We start from the raw sequence: 15672 nt of genomic DNA on the forward strand, positions 1-15672 counted from the left end.
AAGTAGCCTTTGTCATTCACCCGTACCTAGAACTCCAAATACCAACTTACGAGAGAATGCTCATCACAAGATTTAGGCTAAATATATTCTTTAGAATGGTCACTTTTCCGTCACAAAACTGTTGGGATGCTATACTCCCGCCCTGTCCTTGTGACGGTCTATCAATGCAGTCGAACTTGCATGTGATCCTGCTCTGTAAATACCACCAAGCCCACAGAAAGATCTGGCTTTTACCGATATTAAAATCCTGGGGATTGAGACAGTGCAGACCTGCCCTTTTAAGACTGCAAATGTTGGAAACGGCAAATGTCTGTTATTTTATTAGTAGTTTCCTAAAGTGTATTATGAAACACAGAAAGAACCTCTAAAAACCTTGTCAGTTTGAGCACAAGCGGCACTTTGCACATTTTGATTAACTTTTCTCTTTTAACTATGAAATGAATTTTATCAGAAACATATGTAACATGTGTATTTTTACTGTGTATGATATCTTGTGTACTTTTATGGTTTTTCCACTGTGAATAAGCCGAATAAAGATTTTATAATAATATAATACATTATGTATCGATTTTCTGTTGATGTTGCTTTTATGCTTTTTTAATTCTACAAAAATCGAATAAAGCTTTCTATCTATCTATCAGTGCTGTGTTTTGTTCTGAAACCTAATAGAGTGTTGTGTAGTAGGTGGTGTAGTTCAGGGTGGGTCGTGAGTTGCTTGTTGAAGGTTTTCTCTATCACTTACCTTAGAAAGGGAGCAAGGATATTGATTGAATGTTTTTCACTTGGCTCGGATCAGCTGACAGCTTCTTGAGAAGAGTGTTGAACACAGAATGCTTCCAGTCTTCCAGGACTGTGGCAGATGAGATGGAGGTGTTGATGATGTGGGTGAAGGCAGTTTTGATTGGTGATGCTCTAAGGTTGAAGATGAATTGGGGGCAAGCATCTGTTGAGGCACCTGAGTGGATGGTCTGCATAATCCTCACTGTATCTTCTCTGGTGAAAGTTTTCCACTTGGTCAGGTGGCTGTCTTGGTTTTGTGATGGGAAGATTGGCAGTGAGATCTTGAGGGTCTGGCTGCTGTATGAAGTTACTATAAATCTTTGCGATTTAGCTCTGGAAGAAGTCTGAAAAGTAGTGGCAGAGTTCTTGGGTGGGGGTGATGCTGTTGACAGAGGCCAATGATATGGTGAATTCCTTGACAATTACGAAGATCTCCTTCCAGCTGTTGGAGCTCCCTTCGGTGCGTTCAGCTAGTGCTCTTTTCTTGGTGTCTCTTAGTTGTTGGTGGCAGCGCCTTCAAAGGTGATTCTGCCAGTCGATTGGTTCGAGGCTCTCCATTTCCTTTCTATCTTTTTCCAGTATCGATTTGGGGTCTTGGCGGTCCTCTGTGTACCAGCTGGCGTGCTTGTTGGTTCTTCTTTGATTGTTGGGTTTGATGGGAGCAAGGATATCTTCATGGGTCTTGACCCAATTGTTGTAGCTGTTGATGCCCTTGTTGAGGTTTTCCGTGTGGTGAGGTTGATATGAGCTCAGGGTATTGAGCCAGCCTGCTTCTGAAATTTTGCTGCTGCTGCGGCTGGGTAGGCTGATGCTGGTAGGCATATTCCCTTGCAGTGTGACAATTTGGAAGTGGAGAATTGAGTGGTCAGTCCAAGAGAGTGGGCAAGTGAAATTGGTATTCATGCTGTGGCAGGTGGTGTAAATTGGATCCTGTGTGTATCCTGCAATGTATGTTGGTTCTCTGATGAGCTGGTTAGACCAATTTTGCTCAGGCTTTCAAGGAGTGCTGTGGAGCTGGTGTCAGTACTCATGTTTGAAATTGGGTCTCTAAATGGGATAGATATGCACGTAGGACCACAATCCTAGTCAGGGTAAGTTAGATGCACTTTACATTAACTTGTGCTCACTCTCTCTTACCTTGGCATAGAGCAGGAAGGCTTAACTTGAGAGGCAATGTGTAAAGTATTTGTGCAACACACACACAGTTACACAATGAATACCACTTCAAAAAGACTCCATACAGGTTTAGAAAAATAGAGAATATTCATCTGAGTTAAACAAGACCAAACAACAAGAATCTAATAAATAGAAGTCGAGATAGGACTTTTTAAAGAATAAATGCAACAACAATGCTTCGAGGTCAATGACACTTAAAGGTTACTTGAGGTCACTAGGGACTAGGGTACATCCAAAGTTCAGGCCGACGTGATAGAGGACAGGCCAGCTATGAGACTCACACAAGTCCAGCTAAAAAAGTACCTAGGATTGAGCAATGAGTTGACCTTTTCCACGCAGTTGGATCACTGCATTGTTGTCAAGCTGTGTTGAGAAGAAGGCAATGCATTGTCATTGAGCTGCACAGAGCATCATTGCCGGGCTGTGCAGGCTGTAGAACCACTGTCGTCGAACGGCAAAGCCTCATTTCAAACTGGCACAATGGTGACGATGCATCGGTTTTGCAGCAAAACAGCTACAGAAACCACTTCTAAGGCACTGGATTGGAGGGGCACCTAAGGTGGCTAGGGATGACTTACAGTTGATAGAGTTCATCGGCACCAGCAGGATTGTAAGAAGTCTTTTGTGTCCCTGAGACTTCAGAAAACAGGAAGCAAGCCAGCAAGCCCTTGGAGTCACTCTGAGTTCAAATGAGATGGGTTTAGTCCTTGTCCTCAGCAGGGCAGAGATCAGTAGGCATCAGGGAAGCTCAACAAAGCCAAGGAGAAGCTCCTCAGAACCGTCAGTCAAGGCAAAGTGGCAATCCTTACAGCACAGCAGTCTTTACTCAAGCAGAGTTCTTCCCAGGTCCAGTAGTATACTGGTTTGATATGGTCAGAGCCCCAGTACTTATACCCAAATGTGCCTATGAAGTGGGAGTCACTTCAAAGCAGCTGCTTCAAGTGCCATTTCATCACCGCCCTGTCTACTGGGCTATCTGTTGGGGGCTAATGTATCCTTTGTGCGAGGACAGTACACAGCCTATTCAGATGTAAGCATGAGCCTCCTCTTCTCCTTTCTCCCCAAGAAGGCTATCATAATGCAGAATATGCAGATCAGTCCTCTGTCACACCGACTCTTCCTGTGTTTGTGGCTCTCTAGAAGGAATGTACAAATTGTATCTGTCACCAAGCCAGACGTGTATTGGAGACAGGCTGCAGGCACATAGAGCAAATTTACAAGCAGAGAAATGTCCACTTTCTAAAAGAGGCATTTCTAAAATAGTAATGTAAAATGCGCCTTTACCACCAAAGGGGATTTATCCCTACCATTCCAAAGATATGAAACTTGGTTTGGCTACTCCTTTCTAATCAGGAATTACAGCTTAAAAGAGTTTAAGGAATTCCCAATGCTAGCTTATGAGAAATTAGGCCTCATAGTAGTGAAAAACAAATGTAGCTGTTTGTCACTACCAGGACTTTTACAACTTAAAAGTGCATGTCCTATCTTTTAGTTACACAACACCCAGCCCATAAAGCGACCTAGGGCCTTAGGGGTGACCTACGTGCAATAAAAAGGGGAGTTTAAGGCTTGGAAACTGTTTTTAAATGTCAATTCAAAGTGGCATTAAACTGAATCACAGGCCCTGCAAGGGCAGGCCAGAGACAGGTTTGAAAGGCTACTTATGTGGGTGGCAGAATCGGTACTGCAGGTCCGCTAGTAGCATTTAGAATACAAGCCCTGGGTATATGGTATACCACTTGACAAGTAAACTAAATATGCCAATCGGGTATACATCAATGTCACCATGTTTTTGTGGGAGAGGTATATACAGCAAAAGGTGGAGGTAAACTGGCACAAAGTTGCACCATGACCACCTTAAGGGTGACAGGTCTAACAACTGTCTTCTAGGAGGAAGTTGAGGACTCAAAGGAGTATGAATGCTCTGGAGCCAATGATGAGAAGGGCGATGTAGTCCGTGATAAGGCTGGCAAAAGTATCTCTTGATCTAGGTGGATGCCTCAGGTCCTGATACACAGTTGAGCCAGATTTCCATTAGGAAGAGAAAGTCAGGTGTGCTGCTGCTCAGCAGGTTCCAGATCTCTGCTGCATGTTTGTTGAGCAATTGTGCGTTGAGTAGCATGCAGGTCAGTGAGTGCTGGGATATAGATTTGCTGTGGCATGTGGTGTTAGGTGTTGGTGTTGGTGTTGCTGGTGCTTGCATATGATGTGTGGGTATAGCACCTGCACAGTACTGCATTTTCCCTGTATGGTACCATTCACAGGCACACATGTATCCAGCACATGTACACCACTCATGCACTCCACAGCACTTCACACCAAAGTAATGTAGGCCAAGAGTGAGCTAAGTTCACAGCAGCAGGACTTTAAATGAGTGAGTCTGTATGCCTCACTCAAGTAAAAAAGTATTGACATAGCCAATAGATCTCGTCTTTGAGACCTTATAAGTGTTTAGTTATCAGCACAATATCCTTATTATAACAATATCAAGTGTTGCATGGCTAAACACTTATAAGGCCCCAACGGCGAGACCTATTGGCTATGCCAATGCTTGTTTTGAGTGAGTGGCTCGTGCAGGTATGCCACTGTGAGGTACAGATGCTGTGAGTGCTTTTAGAGAAGCCCCCGTGACATTGTGCCTCTTCAAAATATATCCTGTGTCTGGTGTAATACTTCTAGCCCCTATCCCAGCACCAAATGCATCCTTAAATGTCCCATGTACAGCAGGGGTTGACACTCCGATTACCCCTGCCTTCCAGTGACACTTTATCCATCACGGGTGGTGGTGGTGGTGGTGGACGTGGTGGTGGTGGATGTGGTTGTGGACATGGTGGTGTGGATGTGGTGGTGGTGGACATTTTGGTGGTGGATGTGGTGGTGGTGTATGTGGTGGTGGTGGACGTGGTGGTGGATGTGGTGGTGATGGACATGGTGGTGGTGGATGTAGTGGTGGTGGACCTGGTGGTGGAGATGGTGGCGATGGACGTGGTGGTGGATGTGGTGGTGGTGGACGTGGTGGTGGATGTGGTGGTGGTGGATGTGGTGGTGGTGGATGTGGTGGAGGTGGTAGTGGACATGGTGCTGGTGAATGTGGTGGTGGTGGATGTGGTGGTTTTAGACATGGTGGTGGTGGTGACATGGTGGTGATGAACATGGTGGTGGATGTGGTGGTGGTGGACGTGGATGTGGTGGTGGTGGATGTGGTGGACATGGTGGACATGGTGCATGTGGTGGACGTGGTGGTGGACATGGCAGTGGTGGTGGATGTGTTGGACATGATGGTGGTGGTGGACATGGTGGTGGTGGCAGACATGGTGGTGGATGTGGTGGTGGTGGTGGATGTGGTGTTGGGTGTGGTGGTGAACATGGTAATGGTGGATGTGGTGGTGGTGGATGTGGTGGTGGTGGACGTGGTGGTAGAGGTTGTGGTGGTGATGGACATGGTGGTGGATTTGGTGGTGGTGGACGTGGTGTTGGTGGACATGGTGGTGGTGGACATGGTGGTGGATGTGGTGGACGTGGTGGTGGTGGACGTGGTGGTGGATGTGGTGGTGGACGTGGTGGTGGATGTGGTGGTGGTGGACGTGGTGGTGGATATGGTGGTGGTGAATGTGGTGGTGGTGGATGTGGAGGAGGCGGTAGTGGACATGGTGGTGGACATGGTGGTGGTGAATGTGGTGGTGGTAGATGTGGAGGTTTTAGACATGGTGGTGGTGGTGACATGGTGGTGATGAACATGGTGGTGGATGTGGTCGTGGTGGACGTGGAGGTGGATGTGGTGGGGGTGGATGTGGTGGACAGGGTGGACGTGGTGCATGTGGTGGAGGTGGTGGTGGACATGGCAGTGGTGGTGGATGTGGTGGACATGATGGTGGTGGTGGACATGGTGGTGATGGCAGACATGGTGGTGGATGTGGTGGTGGTGGTGGATGTGGTGTTGGATGTGGTGGTGAACATGGTAATGGTGGATTTGGTGGACGTGGTGGTGGTGGATGTGGTGGTGGTGGACATGGTGGTAGCGGTTGTGGTGGTGAAGGACATGGTGGTGGATGTGGTGGTGGTGGACGTGGTGTTGGTGGACATGGTGGTGGTGGACATTGTGGTGGATGTGGTGGATGTGGACATGGTGGTGGTAGACGTGGTGGTGGACATGGTGGTGGTTGATGTGGTGGTGGTGGACGTGGTAGACATGGTGGATGTGGTGGTGGATGTGGTGATGGTGGTGGATGTGGTGGTGGATGTGGTGGTGGACGTGGTGATGGTGGTGGATTTGATGGTGATGGTGGACATGGTGGCTGTGGCTGATGTGGTCTGGTGGACATGGTTGTGGTGGATGTGGTAGTGGTGGACATGGTGGTGGTGATGGACATGGTGGTGGTGGTGGACATGGTGGTAGTTGTTGTGGTGGTGGTGGTGCTGGACATGGTGGTGGTGGACCTGGTGGTGGTAGATGTGGTGGTGGACATGGTGGTGGTGGATATGGTTGTGGGTGTGGTGGACGTGGTGGACATTGTGGTGGTGGTCATGGTGGTGGTGAATGTTGTGTTGGACGTGCTGGTGGATGTGGTGGTGGACATGGTGGTGAATCTGGTGATGGAGGGGGTGGGGGTGGTGGTGGATGTGGTGGTGGATGTGGTGGTGGATGTGGTAGATGGGGTGGGGGATGTGGTGGTGGATGTGGTGGTGGTGGATGTGGTGGTAGTGGACATGGTGGTGGTGGACATGGAAGTGGTGGTGGATGTGGTCGTGGTGGTGGATGTGGTGATGGTGAACATGGTGGTGGTAGATGTGGTGGTGGTGGATGTGGTGGCGGTGGACGTGGTGGTGGTAGACATGGTGGTGGATGTTGTGGTGGACGTCGTGGAGATGGACGAGGGGGTGGTGGATGTGGTGGTAGATGTGGTAGTGGTAGTGGACATGGTGGATATGGTGGGGGTGGATATGGTGGATGTGGTTGTGGAGGATGTGGTGGACATGGGGGTGGTGGTGGACATGGTGGTGGTGAAAGTGTTGGTGGATGTGGTGGTGGTGGATGTGGTGGTGGATGTGGTGGTGGTAGACGTGGTGGATGTGGTAATAAACATGGTGGTGGTGGACGTGGTGGTGGATGTGATGGTGGTGGACATGGTGGTAGTGGTGGACATGGTGGTGGTGGTGGACATGTTGGTGGTAGTGGTGGATGTGGTGGTGGTGGATGTGGTGGTGGTGGATGTGGTGGTGGTGGATGTGGTGGTGGTGGTGGACATGGTGGTGGTTGTGAACATGGTGGATGTGGTTTTGGTGGATGTGATGGTGGATGTTGTGGTGGACGTGGTGGTCGTGGTGGATGTGGTGGTGGACATGGTGGACATGGTGGTGGATGTGGTGGTTGACATGGTGGTGGTGGATGTGCTGGTGATTGATGTGCTGGTGGTGAATGTTGTGGTGGTAGACATGGTGGTGCTGGACATGGTTGTGTGGTGCACGTGGTGGTGGTGGATGTGGTGGTGGACGTGGTGGTGGTGGACATGGTGGTGGTGGGGGACATAGTGGTGGTGGGCATGGCGGTGGTGGTAGACGTGATAGTGGTGGACATGGTGGTGGTAGACATGGTGGTGGACATGGTGGTGGTGGTGGACGTGGTGGTAGTGGACATGGTGGTGGTGGACATTGTGGTAGTGAACATGGTGGTGGTGGACATGGTGGTGGACGTGGTGGTGGATGTGGTGGTGGTGGTGGATGTGGTAGACATGGTGGTGGATATGGTGGTGGGCATGGTGGTGGACGTGGTGGTGGTGGACATAGTGGTGGTGGTAGATGTGGTCGTGGTGGTGTTAGATGTCGTGGATGTGGTGCTGGTGGATGTGGTTCTGGACATGGTGGTGATGGACATGGTGGTGGACGTGGTGGTGGTGGATGTGATGGTGGTGGACGTGGTGGTGGTCGATGTGGTGGTGTTGGATGTGGTGGTGGTGGTGGACATTGTGCTGGTGGTGGACATGGTGGTGGTGGACATGGTGATGGTGGACATGGTGATGGACATGGAGGTGGACGTGGTGGTGAATGTGGATGTGGTGGACATGGTGGATGTGGTGGTGGAAGAGGTGGTGGTGGACATGGTGGATGTGGTGGTGATGGATGTGGTGGCGGTAGACATGGTGGTGGTTGTTGTGGTGGTAGTGGTGCTGGACATAGTGGTGGTGGACCTGGTGGTGGTGGATGTGGTGGTGGTTGTGGACATGGTGGTGGTGGATGTGGTGGGCGTGGTGGTGGTGGACATGGTGGTGGTGGACATGGTGGTGATTATTGTGGTGGTGGATGTGGTGGTGGATGTGATGGTGGACATGGTGGTGAATGTGGTGGTGGTGGATGTGGTGGTGGATGTGGTGGCGGATGTGGTGGTGGATGTGGTAGATGGGGTGGTGGTGGATGTGGTGGTGGATGTGGTGGATGTGGTGGTGGTAGATATGGTGGTGGTAGACGTGGTGGTGGACATGGTGGTGGTTGATGTGGTGGTGGTGGACGTGGTAGACATGGTGGATGTGGTGGTGGATGTGGTGATGTGGTGGACGTGGTGGTGGATGTGGTGGTGGACGTGGTGATGGTGGATGTGGTGGTGGTAGACATGGTGGTGGTGGACGTCATGGTGGTGGTGGTGGTAAATGTGGTGGTGGACATGGTGGTGGACGTTATTGTGGTGGATGTGGTGGTGGAAGTTGTGGTGGTGGACGTGGTGGTGGTGGACATTGATGTGGTGGTGGATGTGGTCGTGGTGGTGGACCTGGTGATGGTGAACATGGTGGTGGTGGAGGTGGTGGTGGTGGTGGTGGTGGATGTGGTGGTGGTGGACATGGTGGTGGTAGACATGTTGGTGGATGTTGTGATAGACGTGGTGGAGATGGACATGGTGGTGGTGGATGTGGTAGTGGTAGCGGACAGGGTGGATATGGTGGTGGTGGATATGGTGGATGTGGTGGTGGTGGACATGGGGGTGGTGGTGGGCATGGTGCTGGTAAAAGTGTTGGTGGATGTGGTGGTGGTGGATGTGGTGGTGGATGTGGTGGTGGCAGACTTGGTGGTTGTGGTAGTGGACATGATGGTGGTGGACGTGGTTATGGATGTGATTGTGGTGGACATGGTGGTAGTGGTGGACATGGTGGTGGTGGACGTGTTGGTGGTAGTGGTGGATGTGGTGGTGGTGGATGTGGTGGTTTTGGTGGAGGTGGACATGGTTGTGGTGGATGTCATTGTGCACGTGGTGGATGTGGTGGTGGTGGATGTGGTGGTGGATGTTGTGGTGGACGTGGTGGTCATGGTGGATATGGTGGTGGTGGATATGGTGGATGTGGTGGTGGTGGACATGGGGGTGGTGGTGGACATGGTGCTGGTGAAAGTGTTGGTGGATGTGGTGGTGGTCGATGTGGTGGTGGATGTGGTGGTGGCAGACATGGTGGTTGTGGTAGTGGACATGATGGTGGTGGACGTGGTTGTGGATGTGATGGTGGTGGACATGGTGGTAGTGGTGGACATGGTGGTGGTGGACATGTTGGTGGTAGTGGTGGATGTGGTGGTGGTGGATGTGGTGGTTTTGGTGGAGGTGGACATGGTTGTGGTGGATGTCATTGTGCACGTGGTGGATGTGGTGGTGGTGGATGTGGTGGTGGATGTTGTGGTGGACGAGGTGGTCATGGTAGATGTGGTGAATGTGGTGGTGGACATAGTGGTGGTGGTGGTGGATGTGCTGGTGGTGGTGGTGGACATGGTGGATGTGATGGACATGGTGGTGTTGGACATGGTGGTGTAGTGGACGTTGTGGTGGATATGGTGGTGGACGTGGTGGTGGACGTGGTGGTGGTGGACATGCTGCTGGTAGACGTGGTGGTGGTGGATGTGATGGTGGTGGTGGATGTGGTGGTAGTGGACATGGTGGTGATGGACGTGGTGGTAGTGAACATGGTGGTGGTGGACGTGGTGGTGGACATGGTGGTGGATGTGGTGGTGGTGGTGGATGTGGTGGACATGGTGGTGGATGTGGTGGTGGGCATGGTGGTGGACGTGGTGATGCTGGTGGACATGGTGGGTTGGACGTGGTGGTGGTGGCTGATATGGTGTTGGTGGTAGATGTGGTGGTGGTCGACATAGTGGTGATCGACATGGTGGTGGTGGTGGATGTTGTGTTGGTGCTGGATGTGGTGGTGGTAGACGTGGTGGTGGTGTACATGGTGGTGGATGTGGTGGTGATGGATGTGGTGGTGGTAGATGTGGTGCTGGTGGACCTGGTGGTGGACGTGGTGGTGGTGGACATGGTGGTGGACATGGTGGTGGTGGATGTGGTGGTGGATGTGGTAGTGGTAGCGGACAGGGTGGATATGGTGGTGGTGGATATGGTGGATGTTGTGGTGGTAAATATGGTGGTGGTGGACCTGGGGGTGGTGGTGGACATGGTGCTGGTGAAAGTGCTGGTGGATGTGGTGGTGGTGGATGTGGTGGATGTGGTGGTGGCAGACATGGTGGATGTGGTAGTGGACATGATGGTGGTGGATGTGATGGTGGTGGACATGGTGGTAGTGGTGGACATGGTGGTGGTGGACGTGTTGGTGGTAGTGGTGGATGTGGTGGTTTTGGTGGTGGTGGTGGACATGGTTGTGGTGGATGTCGTTGTACACATGGTGGATGTGGTGGTGGTGGACATGGTGGTGGATGTTGTGGTGGACTTGGTGGTCATTGTAGATGCGGTGGTGGTGATGGACATGGTGGTGGATGTGGTGGTGGACATGGTGGTGGTGGTGGTGGATGTGCTGGTGGTGGACATGGTGGATGTGGTGGGCATGGTGGTGTTGGACATGGTGGTGTGGTGGACGTGGTGGTGGTAGATGTGGTGATGGATGTGGTGGTGGTGGACATGCTGTTGGTAGACGTGGTGGTGGTGGACGTGGTGGTGGTGGTGGATGTGGTGGTAGTGGACATGGTGGTGGTGGACATTGTGGTGGTGGACATGGTGGTGGTGGACGTGGTGGTAGTAAACATGGTGGTGGTGGACGTGGAGGTGGACATGGTGGTGGATGTGGTGGTGGTGGTGAATGTGGTGGACATGGTGCTGGATGTGGTGGTGGGCATGGTGGTGGACGTGGTGATGGTGGTGGACATGGTGGGTTGGACGTGGTGGTGGTGGCTGATATGGTGTTGGTGGTAGATGTGGTAATGGTGGACATAGTGGTGATCGACCTGGTGGTGGTGGTAGATGTGGTGTTTTTGGGGGATGTGATGGTGGTGGACGTGGTGGTGGTGTACATGGTGGTGGATGTGGTGGTGATGGACGTGGTGGTGGTAGATGTGGTGCTGGTGGACGTGGTGGTGGATGTGGTGGTGGTGGACATGGTGGTGATTGATGTGGTGGTGGTGGACGTGGTGGTGGTGGTGGACCTGGTAGTGGTGGTGGACATGGTGGTGGTGGACATGGTGATGGTGGACATGGTGATGGACGTGGTGGTGGACATGGTGGTGGTGGTGGTGGATGGGGTGGACCTGGTGGATGTGGTGGTGGAAGAGGTGGTGTTGGACATGGTGGATGTGATGGTGGTGGATGTGGTGGTGATGAACATGGTGGTGGAGGACATGTGGTGGACATGGTGGTGGTGGATGTGGTCATTGGACATGGTGCTGGTGGACATGATGGTGGTGGTGGAAGTGGAGGTGGTGGTGGACGTGGTGGTGGCGGACGTGGTGGTGGTGGACATGGTAGTGGGGGACGTTGTGGTGGACATGGTGGTGGTGGATGTGGTGGTGGTGTTGGTGGATGTAGTGGTGGACGTGGTGCTGTTGGACATGGTGGTGGTGGAGGACGTGGTGGTAGGGGTGGTGGTGGATGTGGTGGTGGTGACATGGTGGTGGTGGACATGGTGGTGGTAGTGGTGGTGGTGGATGTGGTGGTGGTGGTGGACATGGTGGTGATGGACATGGTGGTGGTGGACATGGTGAATGTGGTGGTGGACGTGGTGGTGGTGGACGTGGTGGTAGTGGAGATGGTTGTGGACATGGTGGTGGTGTTGGACATGGTAGTGGTGGTGGATTTGGTGGTGGTGGTGGACCTGGTGGTGATGGTGGACATGGTGGTGGTGGACGTGGTGATGGTGGATGTGGTGGATATGGTGGACCTGGTGGTAGTGGACGTGGTGGTGGTGGACCTGCTGGTGGTGGATGTGGTGGTGGACATGGTGGTGGATGTGATGGTGGTGGATGTGGTAGTGTGGGGGACAACTATTGGGTAGGAGGGTGCTTACAGACTGCGGAAAGAGAGGAAGACCTTGAAGGGGGCACATGGGAGAGCAGAAAGTGGCCGAATATTAGAAACAAACAAGCACTGAAGAAAAGAAAAGTGCATGGCTGTTATTGTTCACTAATTGGCTTAGCGAATGCAGCTGTCACGCTGGTTTAATAAACCTTCAAAAGCAGCAACGGAAGAGAGGCAGTGGCTTGTGGAAGTGCTTTACGACGTACACAATCGGTCTTCACTGTCTTCACTTTTCAAGCACTTGCACTCGTGAGAGCGAGCAGCGGCCATATGTTTGTAATTAACATGGCTGCGCCACTGCTCTCTTCCGCAAGGTGGATGCCGCCTCAAGCACGAATGCGAGTGCTGGAAAAGTGAAGACCGATGGCTAAAGGCCCTCATAGGCAGCGCATGCACGCCGCCTAGGCAAGACCTCAAAAGGACCTGTTCATTCCTACTGATAACTACAAAGTATTTTCCCACCACTGCGCTTCTGCTGCTCAATTCCTGGTAAAGGCAGTAGCCTTTCACCATTATGAGGTCAGCACTTTGGGTACCAATACCAGTCCAGCAAAACCACAATGGGTGAGACAGCCTTTTTCATGGTGAAAACACATGATCTGTGTTTGCCTAAGACCAAAAAAAATCAGCATTAGGAATTCAGACATCTGTACAGTTGGGACACGCGGGCCAGGAGTGTACGTCCATTTTCATGCGTAATACTTTTTCGTACCAACACACACCCCTCCCAGATCAGAACACCCTGAACCTACTCCTAACCTGGAGGTTTGGATGGTCAGTTTGGAAAAACTGGTGAGAAAGTCTCACTGTCAGCAATATTATGGCTCAACCTTGCTCTGTGCTCCTCTGCAATTTCTAAACCTTGCAAAGCAATAGACCTTTCACAGCAACTTGGGATTCCCTCCCTTCATAGCCATCAACCGTTTCAGTGGCTTATGATCCATTTGAACCACAAACATAGTGCCAAACAAATAAGGTCAGAACTTAAACAAGGACCACACTATTGCAAAGCAGTCCTTTTCAATACCCACCAGTTCTGTTACCTGGGTAGGAACTGCCAACTAATAATAGCTACCAGACACTCTCTACCTTTGTCATTCAGTTGAGCTAATACTGCTCCAACTCATTTGTTATACGTAATTGCCTGAACAATGAAAGGCTGACTTTATTCAGGTGCTTTTAGCACAGGTGCAGTGCATAGTGCTTTCTTCAGTTCCTCAAATGCTTTTTGGAGTTCATAGTAGTTCAAAGGGCAACTATATTTCCAGGGAAACAACCTTAACAACGTGGTCAAAACACCGCAATAAATTTACATCACTGCTTTTACAATGCAAGTCATTGCCACGACTTGCACTGGAGGGCGCTCTAGACTAGGGAATAGTGTGATTTACTATTCAAACACCTTCTCTACTGTACGTAGGCTGGAGTTGTAATAGTGAATCATACTATTCCTAAGTCCAGCGCCCTACAACGCAAGACATTGCAACGACTTGCATTGTAAAAACAGCGATGTAATGTACTGCTTTGTAACATCATACATCCATATATCCTTATTTCACCACAATGCTCCTGTAATAATAAGTGAGTCCTACAAAGGCCCTCACTTTAATCTCCGAAGCAGGTTCTTCCCACTCCATTGCAGACTGAATCTTGGCATCCAATGGGTGAAGCAAGATATTTTCTCACCTTATAGCCAAGGTTCACTACAGAGATTGCCCCTTCTGACACTTGGTCACCTTGATGGTCAGTTGTACCTCCTGTATCCTAGCCAACATCTATCTTAGGTGCCTCAAGTGGTCCTGCCATGAATTGCTGAACAGCGCAATATCATCCAGGTAGCCAATAAAAAAACGCTTCCAGCTCTGTGAGAACATGGTTCACCAGGTGCTGAAAAGTGGCAGGAGTATTCTTCAACCAAAAGGGCATCATCTTAAACTGATATAGACACTCTGTCATAGCAAATATAGTCTTCTCCTTGGCATTTGGTGCTAAAGTGATCTGACAATATCCACTTTTCAGATCCAAGGTGATCAAGTACCCTGCAGCACCTAACCGAGTTACAAGCTCGTCCACTCTGGGAATTGGATAGGTATCAGTTTTGGTTACCTCATTTAGGGCTCTGCAGTCTACACAGAACTTTAAGTCAGTAGACTATTGCTTTGGTACTTGCACCACACGAAGTAGACCATGGACTGCAAGATCTTTCATTGACCCCCAGGTCCAACATTATGGCACTATCTGGTTTAATGCATCCCAAAACTAGGTCAGACATCTGTGCATCCTGACCTTTACTGGCAGACTTTCACTTTGTCTATGTCACAGGTACTCACACACATTTTTCCTGGGACCAACATGTTTTGTCTGCAATGAGACAGAGGGCTGCATTGAATCCAGGGGTGGGGGGGGGGGGTTGGGGTTGCAATGGTGGTATGGTGCTATGGTGAGTGTAGGGGAAGTAAAGCATGTACATCTAGTGTCTGAATTGCACAACGTGAAACCTGTAAACGTGGGATTATTCTCAGCTTCCCCACTTTACCAAACTGTGTGATCCTAAACAATTGTTTTATTCAATTTCCCCTCCCTTTTTTTCATTATCACATAAAAGAGGACCTCAAAATACAAGAGGACCTCAATAATACATGTTTGCAGGATGTGTGCTGCACAAAACCTTCTCCTGCATTCGATTTAATACAATATAATATTTATGAAGTATAATAGGAGGCCAGGCTCCCCAAAGAGAGCACATATCAAATGATGTGCCTCTAAGTTCACTATTGGCATGGTTGTCAAGGAAGGGGAGGGGGAAGAATTCATGTTTCTAAATTATGTTTGAAAACTGTCACTTTAAAAAAAACACTATTCAATACACTGATAAAGTCTGATTTACTAAGGAGAAATGGTTCTGCATGTTAATGACATACACTTATCGAATTTTGAAATTACTTTATCATATTTTTTACACTTTTGCTGCAAAATGTCTTTAAAGATGAAGGTGTCTTCAAAGTTAAGCAGTACAGAACAACCTAGTGATAGCCTTTCTTTAACTTCAATTAACATTTAAATAAAAGTTTTCCTGTGTATTTAACATCTTTATAATGTTAGTGTTGGGTCTCAAAAACAACAGCCCAGTGCTGCTGTTAACCAGGGGGCCACATATAAAGGTCAAGTATCACTGGCCTATGCACATATAGAGAGTCAACCCTGGAGTCAGCAAGAAGATGTTGGCAAATTACTCATCACCTCTCCACCTTCCCTCCTCTGCTCTGACAGTAACTTAGGGACTAACTGAACACGTTACACTGTGTCATCCTTCATGTCACTATGCAGCAAGTCAGCAAGAGGCTCACTGACTTCCTCTACTTTTTCTGCTATAGCCATGACATTCACTGTGTAATCTTTCCAGTGGTAAGGCTTTAGCCTGTGCATATGGAACACCCTCTTGGGTT

Source organism: Lissotriton vulgaris, chromosome 8 (assembly GCF_964263255.1).
Source record: "Lissotriton vulgaris chromosome 8, aLisVul1.2, whole genome shotgun sequence".
In the NCBI taxonomy this organism is placed as follows: Eukaryota; Metazoa; Chordata; class Amphibia; order Caudata; family Salamandridae; genus Lissotriton; species Lissotriton vulgaris.